Source organism: Acipenser ruthenus, chromosome 3, assembly GCF_902713425.1.
Source record: "Acipenser ruthenus chromosome 3, fAciRut3.2 maternal haplotype, whole genome shotgun sequence".
Lineage (NCBI taxonomy): Eukaryota > Metazoa > Chordata > Actinopteri > Acipenseriformes > Acipenseridae > Acipenser > Acipenser ruthenus.
Window position 1 is genome coordinate 48,032,144 of NC_081191.1, and position 17,737 is coordinate 48,049,880.

A 17,737-nucleotide genomic window follows, 5' to 3' on the forward strand; every position below is an offset into this window, starting at 1 on the left:
TGTTTGGTTATGGCGCTCCAACAGACCATTGCTCCAGGGACTGTACGCTGCAGTTGTCTTGATTTCAGTATTGAAGTTTTCAGCCATGTCTCTCACTTCATCGTTATTAAATTCCCCACCATTGTCACTATACAGTTTTTGTGGTGCACCATGTACACTTATACAGCAATGAAGAAAGTTCTTCACAATTTCAGAGGGTTGTTTTGTCCTTAATACGCTTCCAGCACTGAATCGAGTGAAGTGATCTATGATGTGTAGATACCACACCCCGTGTTCCACTGCTACAGTTTCATTATACTCTGTGGCCATAGGCTAACTAACGGCAGGTTTGGGCTGTGGTTTCTTGTATTTCAAGCATGTTTCACAGTTATTCACAATCTGCTTTAATATGTCAACATTGTCACTGTCTGTGTTTCCTGAACAGTTCAACAGCCGCTGAAGTCTGTCCACCGAGGCATGACCAAACTGCCTGTGAAGCTCTACCGGCACTTTTTGTTTTTCACTTCTGATCATGTCTTCTGTGACAACTAGGACATCATTGTCTGTAACACTAACAGCCCTTTCATTGTCATTGCTGAGAATGTTAACACAGTAATGTCCACTGGAGGTGAGCTCTAGTGTAACTGGCTCCTCAAACATGACCGTTTTGTCATTTTGGAGGTCCAACACAGCTCCTGACCTTTTTAGGGAAGTTTTGCTCGGTAGTAAATGAATGTCTGCTGGGACTACTTCTGCATCGATATTACACTTAGTGTTTCCAATCTTAGCAGGAATTGTAACTCGTTGATTTGGAGAATGTATTCAACTCAAATTGATTTATCTGACTTAAATAATGTTCAAGCCATTTCTCTCCACAAACAGTCCGTGTACAGGGAGTATCAACTACAGCTGATCCCAATGACTCAATGTGACAAAGTGGTTGAGTGGGAACAGGTGCAGGAGTGATGCAGATGCAGTTTGAAAGCAGGCTGACAGCTGCAGAAGCTAAACTAAACTTCAAAAAAAACAAAAATCATGTTCTTCAAGCCAATAATCTGTGAGACCTGCATGATGTGGGAAATCCGAGAAAACCCAGCAGAGCTAAACCAAGTGTGTGTAAACTGCTGCACGATCCAGGACTTGCTTAAACTAGTAAGTATGCTAGAAATGGAGCTGCAGGAAATGAGACAATTTAGATGATCAAAACCAACATCAAGAGAACGAAAGGAACAACATCCAGGACCCTATAAACAGTGCTGACCAGGCAGCAAAAAGAAGGGAGGACATGATTGTTGGGGAATCCATATTGAGAAACACAGCAAGTTCAGTTTGCAGTTTGGACCCCCTTACTACAACAGTGTGCTGCCTTCCAGGAGCCTCTGTCACGCACATCACTGAGAACGTGGACAGGCTCCTAGAACGAACAGGAGATGACCCAGTAGTAGTTGTCCACATTGATACAAACAACATTGGAAGAGACAGGCCAAGATCCCTGCAAAACAAATTCAGAGAGCTAGGAAGGAAATTAAAGACAAGACCAAAACTGTGGTATTTTCTGGGATATGGCCGGCGCCTTGCAAAGGAGCATACGGACAGCTGGAAATACAAAATCAAAATGCATGGCTGAAATCGTGGTGCACACAGGAAGGCTTCCCCTTCCTTGAATATTGGACCACATTCTGCAACAAGGACTATCTATATAGGCGGGACAGACTGCACTTAAACAAAAAGGGAACAAATCTACTCGGAGAAAGGATCCTTGAGGAGGTTCAGAAGCATTTAAACTAGAAAGGAAGGGGGGAGAAAACAAGAAAAAACAGAAGGGAGACCACATCAAAACAAGGGCAACAACTCAGGTAAGATAGCCATTAAATTTATTTATCTAAATGCTAGAAGTCTCAGAAACAAAATGTTAGAACCTGAAGCTACTGCACTAACAAGTAGCTATGATGTGATAGGTGTTACAGAAACTTGGTTGTCTGAGAGTGATGGAGACAAATAGAATATTAGTGGGTATACGCTCTATAGGAAAGACAGGCAGGACAGAAGAGGCAGAGGGGTAGTGCTATACATAAGAAATAGTCTTGAAGCCCAGGTGTTAAATCTGGACGAAGAAAACAACGGCGAATCAATATGGGTCAGAATAATGGACAATAATAGGAGCATGCTATAGACAGCCAAATTCAGATGCCGAGCAATATAATCTGTTATACAATGACATTAGAAATGCATGTAGCAAAGGAGAAGCCATACTAATGAGGGATTTCAACTTCCCCCATATAAAATGGGAAAACCTGGTGGTGAGCACGACGGACGAAATTGAAATGGTAGAAATGACAAATGACTGCTTCCTAACGCAATTTGTCAAGGCACTGACTAGAGGAGAGGCATGCCTTGATTTAGTCTTTACAAATAACGAAGACAGAATAACTAAAACAGAGGTCTGAGAGCTATTGGCAAACTTGGACCACAAAATGGTCTCATTTGAAGTGATTTTTAAAACCCAAAAAGTAATGACTAATGCTAAGGTTTACAATTTTAGAAAAGCAAACTATGAAGGTATGAAACAGAGAAGATTGGAGCTGCTGGTTTGTATACAGTGACCATCTCCCGATTAGCAACAATTAATCAATGAATTAACTTGGGAGATGGTCACCATCTGCACGAGTTTAATATGGATGCGTGACTGTCAGCTAGCTAAATAAATCATTAGCTGATCAGTCACGCATCCTCACAAGGTTTTTAAAAATACAAAAACTATAACAAATACGCTGCGCTTTTATCCGTGCTGCAAACAAAAATACAAATAATAACAGTGCACAAATATATATAGGGGTGGGACACTCCGCCACATGAATTAATAGATCAATTAAAATAAATATTCAGCAAAAAAAGCACTTTATAGAGTGTTTAAAAGGGACCAAAAACAAAGTACACAGAAAGAGTACTTGGAACTGCAACTGCAAGTCAAAAAGAAAGTTTGAAAGACCAAGAGAGAGATAGAAATGAACATTGCTAAGGGGGCTAAAACCAATTCCAAAATGTTTTTCCAATATTATAACAGCAAGAGAACATTCAAAGAGGAGGTTAAATGTCTAAGCGATACAAATGGCAAAATCATAGACTAAGAAAATAAAATAGCAAATATATTAAATGGTTACTTTTCACAAGTTTTTACAAAGGAGGATACGGACAACATGCCCCACATGTTGACCTGGTCCTATCCTATAACATTAGCATAACAGAGGCAGAAGTGTTAAAGGGACTAGGAGCTCTTAAAATAAACAAATCCCCTGGGCCCTATGACATCCTCCCAATAGTACTCAAAGAAATGAAAGAAATTATTTACAAACCGCTAACCAAGATCTTGCAACAGTCTCCTGACATAGGGGTTGTACCGACAGACTGGAAAATTGCAAACGTAATACCGATCCACAAAAAGGAGACAAAACCGAACCAGGTAACTACAGACCAATAAGCCTGACTTCTATTATATGTAAACTTATGGAAACTATAATAAGACCCAAAATGGAAAATTACCTATATGATAACAATATCCTTGGAGACAGCATGGTTTTAGGAAAGGGAGATCGTGTCTAACTAACCTGCTTGATTTTTTTGAGGATGCAACATCGACAATGGATAATTGCAAAGCATATGACATGGTTTATTTAGATTTCCAGAAAGCTTTTGACAAAGTCCTGCATTAAAGATTAATCCTCAAACTGAACGCAGTAAGAATTCAAGGAAATGCACGCACATGAATTAGGGAGTGGTTAACATGTAGAAAACAGAAAATACTGATTAGAGGAGAAACCTCAAAATCGAGCGAGGTAACCAGTGGTGTACCACAGGGATCAGTATTAGGTCCTCTGCTATTCCTAATCTACATTAATGATTTAGATTCTGGTATAGTAAGCAAACTTGTTAAATTTGCAGACGACACAAAAATAGGAGGAGTGGCAAACACTGTTGCAGCAGCAAAGGTCATTCAAAATGATCTCGACAGCATTCAGAACTGGGCAGACACATGGCAAATTACATTTAATAGAGAAAAGTGTAAGGTACTGCATGCAGGCAATAAAAATGTGCATTATAAATATCATATGGAGATACTGAAATTGAAGAAGGAATCAATGCGTTATTGCAACAGAGTCTCACCCCCTTCCTGGCTGGCCAACTTCCCTTGAACCCTGGGAAAGAACTGTCAGGCCAGCCCATCCAAGGAACACTGTTCTCGCTGCGTAGCACCCTCACAGGTCGGGAGGGTGATTTACAACCAAGAATCATTGTATTTTTGTCACACTCAACTACAAAGATTTCAACATCAGAAGGAGAGTCCTTGGTAAACAATGTAATACTACATTGTTCAGCACTGTTACCAGTAGTTACATTGGGATCTTCCTCTGTCATCTTGATTTATTCAGTTTTGTGAGGATAGTCTTTTGACAGTGAAAAATGCTTTGACAAATTGCGCACCATGTCCGTTTCTGTATCTATTCAATGGATTTGTGCCTTTCAATTGCGCTCCTGCTAAGGGCAAGCTTGTTTGCTGTCGGTAACAAGAACTACCTCCGCTTATTTTTTCTTCAGTGAAATACGGGGCATCCTGTTTTAATCATAATTCTATGATATAATCAGACATAGACATCAAGCTTGTCTTACGAAAACTGTCAAAGTTCGAGTAAGCCTCATAGGCACTATCTTTAGCTTCCTTCAGAAACACAGAGTCAAGAGCATCCAGTACATTTTTCATACCAGTATCTTAATTCAAATCAGCCGCAGCAAATCTCCAGCGCCATATTCTTCACTTTCCTGGTGAGACAGAGTGAGATAGACAGTGCCTGCTTTTCCTTCGGTAGGTCTGTAACACACCGCTAAATTTCAAGTTCATTTTTCCAGTTTTCATATGATCTTTGTTCATCAAATGCAGGTGGAAGTTTGTAGTTATTAGCCATAGCTCTGCTACCATGTAAGAAACTAATAATAATATAACTTGTTTGAACTGTCCAATACCTTTATTCCAACTTGTACTGAGTTAACATCACAGCCTCTGATGTGCCATTCAAGAAAAAGAAACTAAAAGAAACCTCTACTCACTCCATCCACCCCGGAAACGCAAGTAATATTCAAAGCATAGTAACAGGGAAATAAAAGGGTTATGGGAAGCCTCGATAGGAATTTAATTATTATAAACAAATGAGGTAACGATACTGGTAACCTCATAGTTTACTGACATTTTTCAAATACTATCTGTGTAACGTTTTAAAATAGTAATATTAGTAATAGTAGTTAATCTAACTTTAATAATATGAAATATGCATACACAACAAATGAACATGTCATTTCAAAATACACAAAACAGTTACACATACTTTTCCTAGTTTCTGCCACTGTGGAGGATGGCTTGCATGGTAGCTTTTTAGTCTTGGTTGGCATCTGACTAGACTTTATGAACTACCTTGCTCGGACCTGATGAAATACAGAACACATACAGTATATTGACCATTCATTAATGACCATCATACTAAAAAACACAGTTTTAAAATGAATATGTAATGAAAGGATTGTATATACCTTTGTTTACTTTGCAGAATTCCACCAGTGTAGGCCACTGCTGCAGCAATCTATCAAGACATTTGCCTAGACTGAGTCGCCTACAATAATTTATGGAACAATAGGGAAATCAACGTTAGTAACAAAATACAATCGGGTGTGTTGTAGTTGAGCTGCAATATTTTTTTAAGTGGTTGATTAATATGGTTTGATAAATTGTTGCCTAAAATCAACAAATCACGACTGCAATCATAATGATTTCTAAATATACATGTATGAAACCGATAGGGGCAGTGCTGTATAGCCTTTTTTATATGAGATCACCGTTATTATACAACTAGCTTAAAAAATGCATTATTACTAGTAATTTTCATATAAATACCATTTTCATATATGTTTTATATATAAAGTTATTCTTAAGCACACATTTGGTGTTCACATGTTTCAGAATCTTTCTTGCTTTAGTGCCACACAAGTCCTGGCACTATTTCAACTGCTTGTGCCATTTGCCACTATTGTCTAGGTAGTAATATGTGTCTATAAGGCGCTCATAGATTCGTACTGGCAATCTGCGTGAATTAAATAACAGGGAAAACCCTGAACATGAACATATTTGTTCTCCATTTTCAGAAAGGCAGCTACACCTTTATGCGCACCCAGCATCAGAGGTGCATCATCATCTCCACATGCAACACAAGTTTTCCATGGTACTCCAAATGACTAACACTGTATTCACAATCTTCAAGATATTTTCTCCAGTTGCTGATATATCCTCGCGAGATGGCAAAGCAAGCAGCTGCATTACAACTTTGTCAATTTCTTAACTAGTAGCGTATTACAACTGGGTGCAACTGAGTCTCAGTGTCATTGCTGCCGTCTGTTGCAAGGGCAAAAAAAGTACTTTTCAAAACCGAGACCTGTTCACTAGCTGAAACAGATGCTAAAGTTTCAATGATTCTGTCGTGTTGGTCCTCACACAGCTATACTTAGGAGACAATTTTACTGTCAGGTAAAACCGCTTTCACAAGTGGACCTACAGGAGCTGCAACGGCAACTGGTAAGTTGTGCTCTAAAATAAAGTTTCTTAAAAGAGTCTCCACTTTAAGCATTTTCGTTCTGTTATAAAAAAAAAAACAGTCCAAGGATCTGTTATCTTGAGCTGCCCATGTATTTTGTCGGTGCTCCACCTGGTCATCAATGTCGTTTATTCTATCGTGTTTCACACTCAAATCACACCTGCAATACTCACAGTAGGCATGATGCTGCCATATCTTACTTTGCTTGATATAGAAATACTTCTGTGTATATTCTTTGTACTTCTGGATGTTTAGTCGTGCCTTTTTTTTTTTTACTGTGTTGCAATTTCTGTATATAAATGTATTGAAACATCGCACAACAAACTAGAACGGCTGCCATTAAGCAAATCCTAAATCTGCTCCTCAACAGACCAAGCGAATCAGATGAAACCACACCCTAAAAGCCAGAAAATTAAGTTCATAGTGAACTTCAAAACGTCACACCCACCCCTCTGCTTGCCTCCCTCCTCCTCTCTGAAGGACTCCTCATTTTTACGCGGAAACTCCTTCCCCCATCACTTTAAACGGAAGCTTACGTCTCATTGCATTGGTGCAAGTCTAATAAAATAAATCATACTTTTTGTTAATTTTTTTAAATCTTGGAGCACAGCACCGTAGCAGAGCTTCAAAACCCTAGCTGTTACGGCCAAACTGTAGCAGATGGCATCTCTGCTGACGTAACAATGTTGGATACCAATGGAATATGCAGAGTTAAGCAGATTCCCGCATCAAGCCAGTATTACAAAAGACGCAATTAAAAAATAAATGAATAAAAACCTTGGTGATTGCCGTAAAATACTGGATGACGGTATTTATGTACTGACATTTTTAACACAAACAGCTGTTTCTGTCAAGATTTTTAAATATAGGTAAAGTAAAAACAATGCACTTATGTTTTTTGTGTGTGTATAATGTACTGCATATTAAACAATAACCTTAATAAAATAGCATTTCATAATAAAAGTTTGGCTGCTGTCTCTCCAAACTCTCTCTTCTTCCTCCTCCTCCTCAAATCTCCCTCTCCCATTTGTCTTCTGCCGTCAGCTGACATGGGCTCAACTGACATCCCAGCATGCAGTCTTTTCATTTTCATTTAAAGTAGGAGGCTAGAAACCCCAAGTAGAAGGCAGGGGGCTATGGGGGTCCTCCCCCAGCGCGGGTGCAAGTGGTACTGCCCCCCCCACCCCCCCAGGTTTAGACCCCTACAAGGTTTTGTAGGGGTCTGAACCTGCATATCCTGGGTCTAAATATGTGCCTTAATAGGGACCCAAAATTCTAAATAAGTGTATAAGTTTGTTCATTTTTTTAAAATTATTTTAGGCGTTGAGATTTAAAGAGCAAGTAAAAGTTACTTGTGTCTATGAAAAGTAATTACAAAATAATGTATTTATGTTAGAATTTTAAAACCACAAACTCCAAAAGTAAGTAAAGTCCAGACATTTAAGCAAACTGTTTGGTTTTGCAATAATTTACACACATAAAAAAAGTAGTGAAAGAAAGACAGAACCAGACACCAATGAAACAGAGAAATTATATTTCAGGCACAAAAACAAACAGTCACATTATATAGATACCATAATACCAAGTGAGACACAAGAGAAAAAAATGTGAAGCAATTTCTAAATTAAAGATAAGAAACTGTATTAATTGGTAGTAAATTTGAATACAGAAAAGGTAAGCCATACTCTGTATTTTGTTTTCTATTTTTCATGTATTGCATTGTTTCCTTTGCATTTTACACAAAAAAGACATTACATTTCAAAAAATATTCATGGAACCAACCAGTCCTTACATCTATTTTTATTTTTCCAAGATTCTGAGTATACATACTTTCCCATGTCACCGTTTCTCATTAAACTACCGAGTCCGAGAATGCCCAAGTGCATAAATAGATAGATAAATAAATAAATAAATAATAAATAATTTTTTAAAATACGCTTGCGAGAACTGCGATTTCAAACACTGTTGATTTTACAGTTTTCAGAAGTTTGTTTATGTTGCATTTTCTGTAAACATTGATTTAACAGTAAATTGTATTCTTTTTTTTGTTTAATATATATATATATATATATATATATATATATATATATATATATATATATTGTAACGGCCCGGCACTCACTCGGGTTCGTGCCCCTTAAAATTACGACCCAGGACACAAGAAATTGAGTTTTAAGCGCGGTTGCGCTAATTTTTAATAAACACAACAAAATAAAACAAACACAAAATAAACACCTAACTCCCACTGGAGCGCTTACTAAACAGGTTTTTCCCTCACTACCTTGCAGGACGGCTAAGCCGTTTACCTGCAAACACAAACACAGCACTTACTCTTAGGGCTGCTCGGAAACAGAGCACGTCTTCTGTCTCCTTCTACTCAGCAGCCACGTACAGCCAAGCTGCACGTCTTATATACCCTGCACCTGACATTAATTTACAATATATATCTGGTGCGGGTGATAATTAAACAATAAACAATTAAACAAAATAATAAAACAATTAAACAAAATGTGCATACGCACATGTTTCTCTCGCAGGGAGGTTTTAACCCCCTCCCTGCTGTTTCTCATAACCTGCTACTTCACAATATATATATATATATATATATATATATATATATATATATATATATATATATATATATATATATATATATTATGTTAACTGTTGCTTGATTAAAACAAATACAAATAACAATAAATAATTTATTGGCATTTACTTGAACAAACATAGCTTGAAAGTAAAAGTCCAGTACATAAATTTCTTGTTATAGGTATGTGAAATGGAAAAACATGGAAACTGCTTAAAATGGAAGAGTATATGTTGAAACGGAAAGTCACTTTGGTGAACAAATTACACATACAAATGGTTTATTAACGTAGATTGTATACACACTATTTAAGACTTTCAGTGTAATACTGTTGTAGCTCAATTTTGCCAGAACGTGTCGCCACGACAGGCACTAAGACCAATGAGCCAACTATACAGCTGGTGAGTGCGTAGGAGTCAAATGTTTCAAAGTGAAAGCAAACGCAGAGTTAACCCATTCATTAATGCCTACATTTTTATACTGTGTATCTATGTTTGCACCAGCGCTTCGCATCGCGTTGCATTGCTTTGTATTTATTTTTTTTTGACGCAGAGTAGACGGTGCCACACACCATAGCATCTATACCCAAGCGTCGGTTACCTTTCCCGGGTAGAAAATATATATATATACACACACATATACACACTAAGCATTAAATTTAGCACAAAAATTCCTCCCCTCCCCCCACTGTTGCTCTTGCCTAATATACAAAGAAAATATCGCTGTGTTTTGGGAAGACATCAACAGAAGAGAAGGAAGAGATTCATAATGTACATATATTTCCATTTGACTTGAACTTCTTAAAAATTTAATTTATAGTCTTCTAAAAATAACAAACTGTGCCTATTTAAACAGACAGATAATCACAGTATGTGCTTATGCGTATTTGTACGTGGGTGTTTGTGTGTGTTGTGTGTGGGGTTGTACTTTATCTGCATTTTGTGTCAAAACTGTCAATAATATTAGTTGACCACAGTTTTATAGCAACTGATTATGCAGAAAAATATCTGACCGGTACATCTTGTTGCTCATATAGTGATATTTTTCGTTTAATAAAGCAGCAAAACAAAGCACTTAAATAAAATCAATCAATCAATCAGTCAAACAATCTTTATTTAAATACAGTGGAAAGTGCATAATACATGATAGTAACAAAATACATGAAATAGTAGCATCAACACAGCAGCTAATAGCAGATATTAGACTTAAAGAGCATGGAATCAGTTATATTCATTAGTTGCACAATGCGAACATCATTTCCTGAATTAATTGTATATGCTAGGGTTCAGATCGATCTTCTAAGTCGATGCATAAAACATTTTACAATGCTATAAAATATACCATACTTGCCAACATTTGGAAACTGTTCAGCGGGACTCTCATCTCCGGGGGGGGGGGGGGGGGTCCTACGCATGAGTTATACGCAAACAAACACTCATTATCATAATAGACGTAAACCCCCCCAACTCAATGACTGGAACTGGCTGGAAATGACAAGGCTGAGCATGCCTTTCTTCTTAAAGGCATACAGCCTCTAACATGACATAACCCACCCAATATCTCATAAGTTAGAGCCTGAGTTTTTCGCAAATATGAAATAAAACTAAATGCAACCTATAACATGAAATAAAACTAAATTAAAATATAAAACAAAAAATCATTATAAAGTAAACATTGAATGACAATTTTTAAATTAGGAGGTTTATACCAAAACTACTGTAAGAGGGTTCGAAAGAAATACAGACCAGGCGGTGGTGAAATGCAAGCAAGCCACCTTACACGAACATGGCAAGTTTATTTTAAACAAAACAAATGGAAGGATCAAGGCGCAGCTAACTCGTAACAAGACTAAACCTGTCTCCCCCAAACTCTGTTTCTCCCCTCACTCACTCTGACCGGTCAAAGTTCACTTTTCATTCTACACCGCAGATTCCCCACACTCAAGCAAATAACACTAACAATGTAAATTTAGACTAACAACATAAATTAGTTTCAGTGGCACTTTCTATTCACACTACTTTAAAATAAATATGCTTGAAATCGTAGTTGTCAAGGCTCAGCCGTAATGCAAGCACTGAGACTACCACTTGCGCAGATGTATAAATTTGGAGCAAGTCGTTTGGGGAATTTAAATTGTTATAGAAGGAGAAGAGAAGTCTGTTTTTAAATTGCCTAAAACGCGCATAACAATTAAACAACGCTGCAAAAATCTCTTGGCCAACTGTTTAATCCACTCGGGCATCAGTGGATAAAAATATGTTGAAGGAACGTACAGTAGAGAGTCAATTATCCAAACTAATTGGGACCAGTACTAGTTTGCATAATCGATTTGTATGGATGCAAATATAGAATAAAGTTAACACAAGTACTCACTAGGGGTGCTAGAGTCCGTTTAATTTAATAAACATTAAAACTTAAAAAAGATGCTGTGTAGGGGGGTAGTATGTGTCCCCCTCTGTGCGGTCTCGACAGCAGGAGACAACCGAAAGACGGCCATCTTGGGGGAAGTGCGTTAGCTGCAAGGGCTGTCTATAAATAGGTATTTTACATCGGCTTTTCTACTCTCCTTAAATGCAACTAATACCTGTTAATCCATTTGTGTATCTCAATCACAACTGAGAAACGCGTTGAGTAAAATTGGTTTAATTTACGTTTTTTTTTTCTTCTGTGAAACCACCAAGTGGGCTTTTAAATTGTAAATCTTACTTTTTCATTTAAATGCCGAAGCGATTCATCTTTACTAATTTAAATACAGTTACTTGTCATAACAATTGTAATAGTGTTTCCAGCAAAAACGCTTTATTTTTCATTACAGCTTTAATAAAGATTAGTCTCTTATTAACATGCTGCGATCTCATTTGTACGTGAAAAATGAAGGCTTGGCCTATTTAAAAGCCCATTGAGTTGTTTGACAGAAAAAATAACTAAATTAAATAAAATAAATTACTAAATTAAGCATATACAGTATATACACACACACACACACACTGGTTTGCAGAAGTATTCACCCCCTTGCAAAGTTTTCACATTTTGTTAGCATCTGAGCGTACTCCACGCTTTCAAATTAGACTTTACATGTAGAATCTACACAAACTACTCCATATTGATATAGTTAAAAAATGCATATAAAATATAAATAAGTAAGACTTACAGAGAAAAAAAGATTAATCTCAGTTGCATAAGTATTCTGCAGCCCTAAACCAGCTCAGGTGCAAATGATTTGTTTGAAAGGTCATAAAATTAGTGAAATGGTTTCAGCCTATGTGTACTAAAAGTGGTTTAACTTGTAGATAATTTCCCTCAGGTATATAAAGACTTTCAAGCTGCAACTCACATAGTGGTCCAACAAAGCAACCATGAAGACCAAGGAGCTTTCGAAACAAGTCAGGGATTAAAAGTGGTAGAGAGAAACAGAGCAGGAGAAGGGTACAATAAAATTTCAAAAGCGCTGATTATCCCTCTCAGCACAGTGAAGTCCATCATTAAGAAGTGGAAGATGCATTATAGCACCCAGACACTACCCAGATCAGGTCTCCCTCCCAAACTGAGCAGCCGGGCAAGCAGGAAACTGGTTCGGGATGTCACTCTGAAGCCAACAATGACCTTGAGAGATCTGCAAAGTTCTGTGACTGAGATGGGAGTCGGTGTTCACACATCAACAATAAGCCGGTCCCTACACAAAGCTGGCCTGTATGGACGGGTGGCCATTACTCAAAAAGCCTCATTTTAAAGCACGTATAGAGTTTGCAAAAAAGCATGTAGATGATACTGCAGACATGTGGAAAAAGATTTTGTGGTCAGATGAGACAAAAATTGAACTTTTCGGTCTAAATTCCAAGAGTCACGTCTGGGGCAAGCCCAACACTGCACATCACCCAGTCAACACCATCCTAACTGTCAAGCATGGTGGTGGCAGGATCATGTTATGGGGATGCTTCTCTTCAGCAAGGACTGGGAAGCTTATCAGAATAGAGGGGAGAATGGATGCTGCAAAGTACAGGCAAATCCTTGAGGAAAACCTGTTCGAGTCAGCTAAGACTCTGAAACTAGGGAGGAAATTCACATTTCAGCAGGACAATGACCCGAAACACAAAGCCAAAGCCACACTGGAGTGGTTGAACAACAATGTTCTTGAGAGGCCCAGTCAAAGTCCTGACTTGAATCCAATCGAAAATTTATGGAGAGACTTGAAGATTGTAGTCCATCGACGATCCCCAACAAACTTATCAGAACTGGAGCAATTTTCCTGTGAAGAATGGGCAAAAATTGCAAAGCTAGTAGAGACCTATCCAATAAGACCCATACAATAATTGCTGCAAAAGGTGCTTCTACCAAGTACTGACTTAAGGGGCTGAATACTTATGCAACCAGTAAATTTCATTTTGTACATTTTCTTTGCAAGTTTTGCTGACATTTAACCTCCTCCTCATATAACAGTGTTCAGTTTAACCACTAAAGCATTGAATAAAAAAAATGTTTGTTTGAAAAACTGTGCATACATTATTTGTAATTCAGCAAAATGTGACATTATTGGTAGGGGGTGAATACTAATTTTATATATATATATATATATATATATATTGTGAGACAGCAGAGAGGGGGTTAAAACCTCTCTGCAGTAAAAACATGTGCGGAATGCACATTTGTCTTGTTTAATTGTTTTTCTGTTAATTGTGTTATTGTAAATTATCACCTGCACCTGGCTATGATTGTAAATTAGAGCCAGGTGCAAGGTTTATAAGGAGAGCAGTCAGTCTGCTCTGGGCTGCTGAGTAGAAGGAGGCAGGAAGAGGTACTCTGCTTCCCAGCAGTCGTAAGGTAAAGTGTGTTGTATTGTTTATTGTTTAGTGGGGAAACAGCTTAGCTGTCCCACTGGTAGTCAGGGTGTTCCTGTGTGTTAGTTAGTGCTCGTACAGAGCTAGGTGTTTGTTTTGTATTTTTGTTTATTTTGGTGTTTATTAAAAATAGCGCAACAGCGCTTTAAAATCCATTCCAGTGTGTTGGGTCGTGTTTTTAAAGGGGCTAGAACCGCGAAGAGGGTCAGTTCATTTACAATATATATATACACAGTGCTTTGCAAAAGTATTCAGACCCCTGACCAATTCTCTCATATTACTGAATTACACTATGTAACACAATTTTTGTTCCTGGGTAGTAAGTGTTATTTCCTAATTGCTTATGCCTCAAAAGTATAGAAAATGGCTATTATTCCCCACAAACTTTGCTTTTGTGACCAGGACAGTGATATTTTGAAATTTACCTATTTCCAATGAGAAAACGGGCGAATTTGTGTCTTTTTGTTCACATAAAGTCAGAAAAAAACAACATATGAATCCAAATTAACATGTATTTATACTAAAGTAATACAAAAATGACAAAAGATTTAGAAGTGAGTAGTTTTTTGAGATTTACGATTATACTGTAAATCACTTTCACGAATCAGCCCCCAAATGTAGTCTCCCATCATGTTCTCGTTATACTGTCCTTGGTAGTGGCGTTCAAAGTCCAGTATATCCTGGTGGAAGCGCTCGCCTTGCTCCTCCGAGTACGCTCCCATGTTCTCCTTGAATTTATCAAGATGAGCATCAAGGATATGGACTTTGAGGGACATCCTACAGCCCATTGTGCCGTAGTTCTTCACCAGAGTCTCAACCAGCTCCACATAGTTTTCGGTCTTGTGATTGCCCAGGAAGCCCCGAACCACTGCGACAAAGCTGTTCCGAGCCGCTTTCTCCTTACTACTGAGCTTCTTGGGGAATTCATTGCACTCCAGGATCTTCTTTATCTGTGGTCCGACGAAGACACCGGCTTTGACCTTTGCCTCAGACAGCTTAGGTAAGAAGTCTTGAAGGTACTTGAAGGCTGCCGACTCCTTATCTAGAGCTCTGACAAATTGTTTCATAAGGCCCAATTTGATGTGCAGTGGTGGCATCAGTACCTTCCGGGGGTCCACCAGTGGCTCCCACTTGACGTTGTTCCTCCTCACAGAGAACTCGGTCCGCTGTGGCCAGTCCCGCCTGTGGTAGTGTGCCTTGGTGTCCCTGCTGTCCCAAAGGCAAAGATAGCAGGGAAACTTGGTAAAACCGCCATGGAGACCCATCAGGAATGCCACCATTTTGAAGTCTCCTATGACCTTGATGCCATCTCAGAGAAATGCAGATATGTATCCACTTAGGCAGCTGGAACTAAACTGAACTGGTGGGCTTAAGGCCCCTGTATTTATACTACTAATTATATTACTGGAAAGTTCTAGAAAGTTCTAGAAGTTACTCCAAGTTTACTCAGCACTGAATCTATCTGGAATGTTCTGGAAAATAGGTAAATTTCAAAATATCACTGTCCTGGTCCATAAAGCAAAGTTTGTGGGGAATAATAGCCATTTTCTATACTTTTGAGGCATAAGCAATTAGGAAATAACACTTACTACCCAGGAACCAAAAAAAAAAAAAAATTGTTATACAGTGTTACAGATGGTACATTGAAATTTCGTTCTGTTTGATATTTTATTTTAAAACACTGAAGCTCAAAATCAATTATTGTAAGGTGACATTGGTTTTATGTTGGGAAATATTTAAGAAAAATAAAAAACTGAAATATCGTGCATAAGTATTCAACCCCCACACATTAATATTTGGTAGAGCCACCTTTCGCTGCAATAACAGGTTTAAGTATTCCGTTTTTTAGCGGACTGAAGCAGGTTCTCTTGCAGTATTTCCCTGTATTTTGCTCCATCCATTCTTCCTTCAATTTTAACAAGATGCCCAGTCCCTGCTGATGAGAAGCATCCCCACAGCACGATGCTGCCACCACCATACTTCACTGTAGGGATGGTGTGTCTTGAGGCATGGGCAGTGTTAGGTTTGCGCCACACATAGCGCTTTGAGTTTTGGCCAAAAAGCTCTATCTTGGTCTCATCTGGCCACAAAACCTTTTCCCACATCGCAGCTGGGTCACTCTCATGCTTTCTGGCAAACTCCAGACGTGCTTTCAGATGGTATTTTTTGAGTAACGGCTTCTTTCTTGCCACCCTCCCATACAGGCCAGTGTTATGCAGAGCTCTTGATATGGTTGACTGGTGCACCATTACTCCACTCCCAACCACTGAACTCTGTAGCTCCTTCAAAGTGATTGGTGGCCTCTCTGTGGCTTCTCTCACAAGTCTCCTTCTTGTTTGAGTGCTGAGTTTTGAGGGACGCCCTTTTCTTGGCAGTCCTGGGTGGTGTGATGCAGCTTCCACTTCCTGATTATTGATCCAACTGTGCTCACTGGGATATCCAAACACTTGGATATTATTTTGTACCCTTTCCCTAATCTATGCATTTATATTACTTTATCTCTAACTTCTGTAGAATGCTCTTTGATCTTCATTTTCCTTCAGATTCACAGCCTGACCAATGATCCTTCAACAGTGGGGTTTTTATCCAGAAAATGTGACAGCAACTTTAATGGTTCACAGGTGGAGGCCAATGGTAAGGTAATTGTGTCCTCGTTAGGGCAATTTCATCGGTGTAAACTGGGAGCTTCCACAGCACAGGGGTTGAATACTTATGCAAGCAAGATATTTCAGTTTTTCATTTTTCTTAAAAATATCTCCCAACATAAAACCAATGTCACCTTACAATAATTGATTTTGAGTTTCAGTGTTTTAAAATAAAATATCAAACAGAATGAAATTTCAACGTACCATTTGTAATTCAGTAATATGAGAGAATTGGTCAGGGGTCTGAATAATTTTGCAAGGCACTGTATAAATATATATATATATATATATATATATATATATATATATATATATATATATATATATATATATATATATACACACACACACACACACACAAACATTTATAAAAACAGTTAAGCAATATGAAAAAATACAGCCTCGGCAGTACGATAATGGTCTGTTTTGATTAGAGGGCGCGCATTAATTGCATTATTACAGAAATGTTATGCAGTCTAATTATTCACAGTGCTAAAATCCAAATCACTAATTTATCCTACTTACTGTATATAAAAGAGACAAGAACTAGTTATGTTCACACCATTATTCCAAGTACAGTATCACGTTAATTCAAATAATCAATATTCCATTAAAACAAATTATAATAATGATTTACTAATAGCAACAGTTTGCACTTATCTGACTGGCAGCTGTAGAAAAAAAGAAGACCAAAAAATAAGCACAAAATGGAAGCAATCTTCTGTTTAAAAAAAAAACAAAAAACATATTAAACATATTAAACATATTAAACATCGCTCGTCTCAGTCCCAGAATAGCCAAAAAAAATAAAAGATCAACACAGCCTTCTGTAATCGGCTCAGCAAAAGACATTAAAAGTTGAAATCGGGAATCCTCCACAATTGAAATTGGTTGCATGCCATTTGCGATCGTCTCAGTAATCAACCATTATGTTTTCAGTTTTCATTTCGCTTACATGTCTGGGCCCCACCTCCACCACGCTAGATCCAGCTTCATGAAGACGCAGACTAGTCACATGACCTAAAGCATGCTGGACATTGGGAGGTGAATATCCAA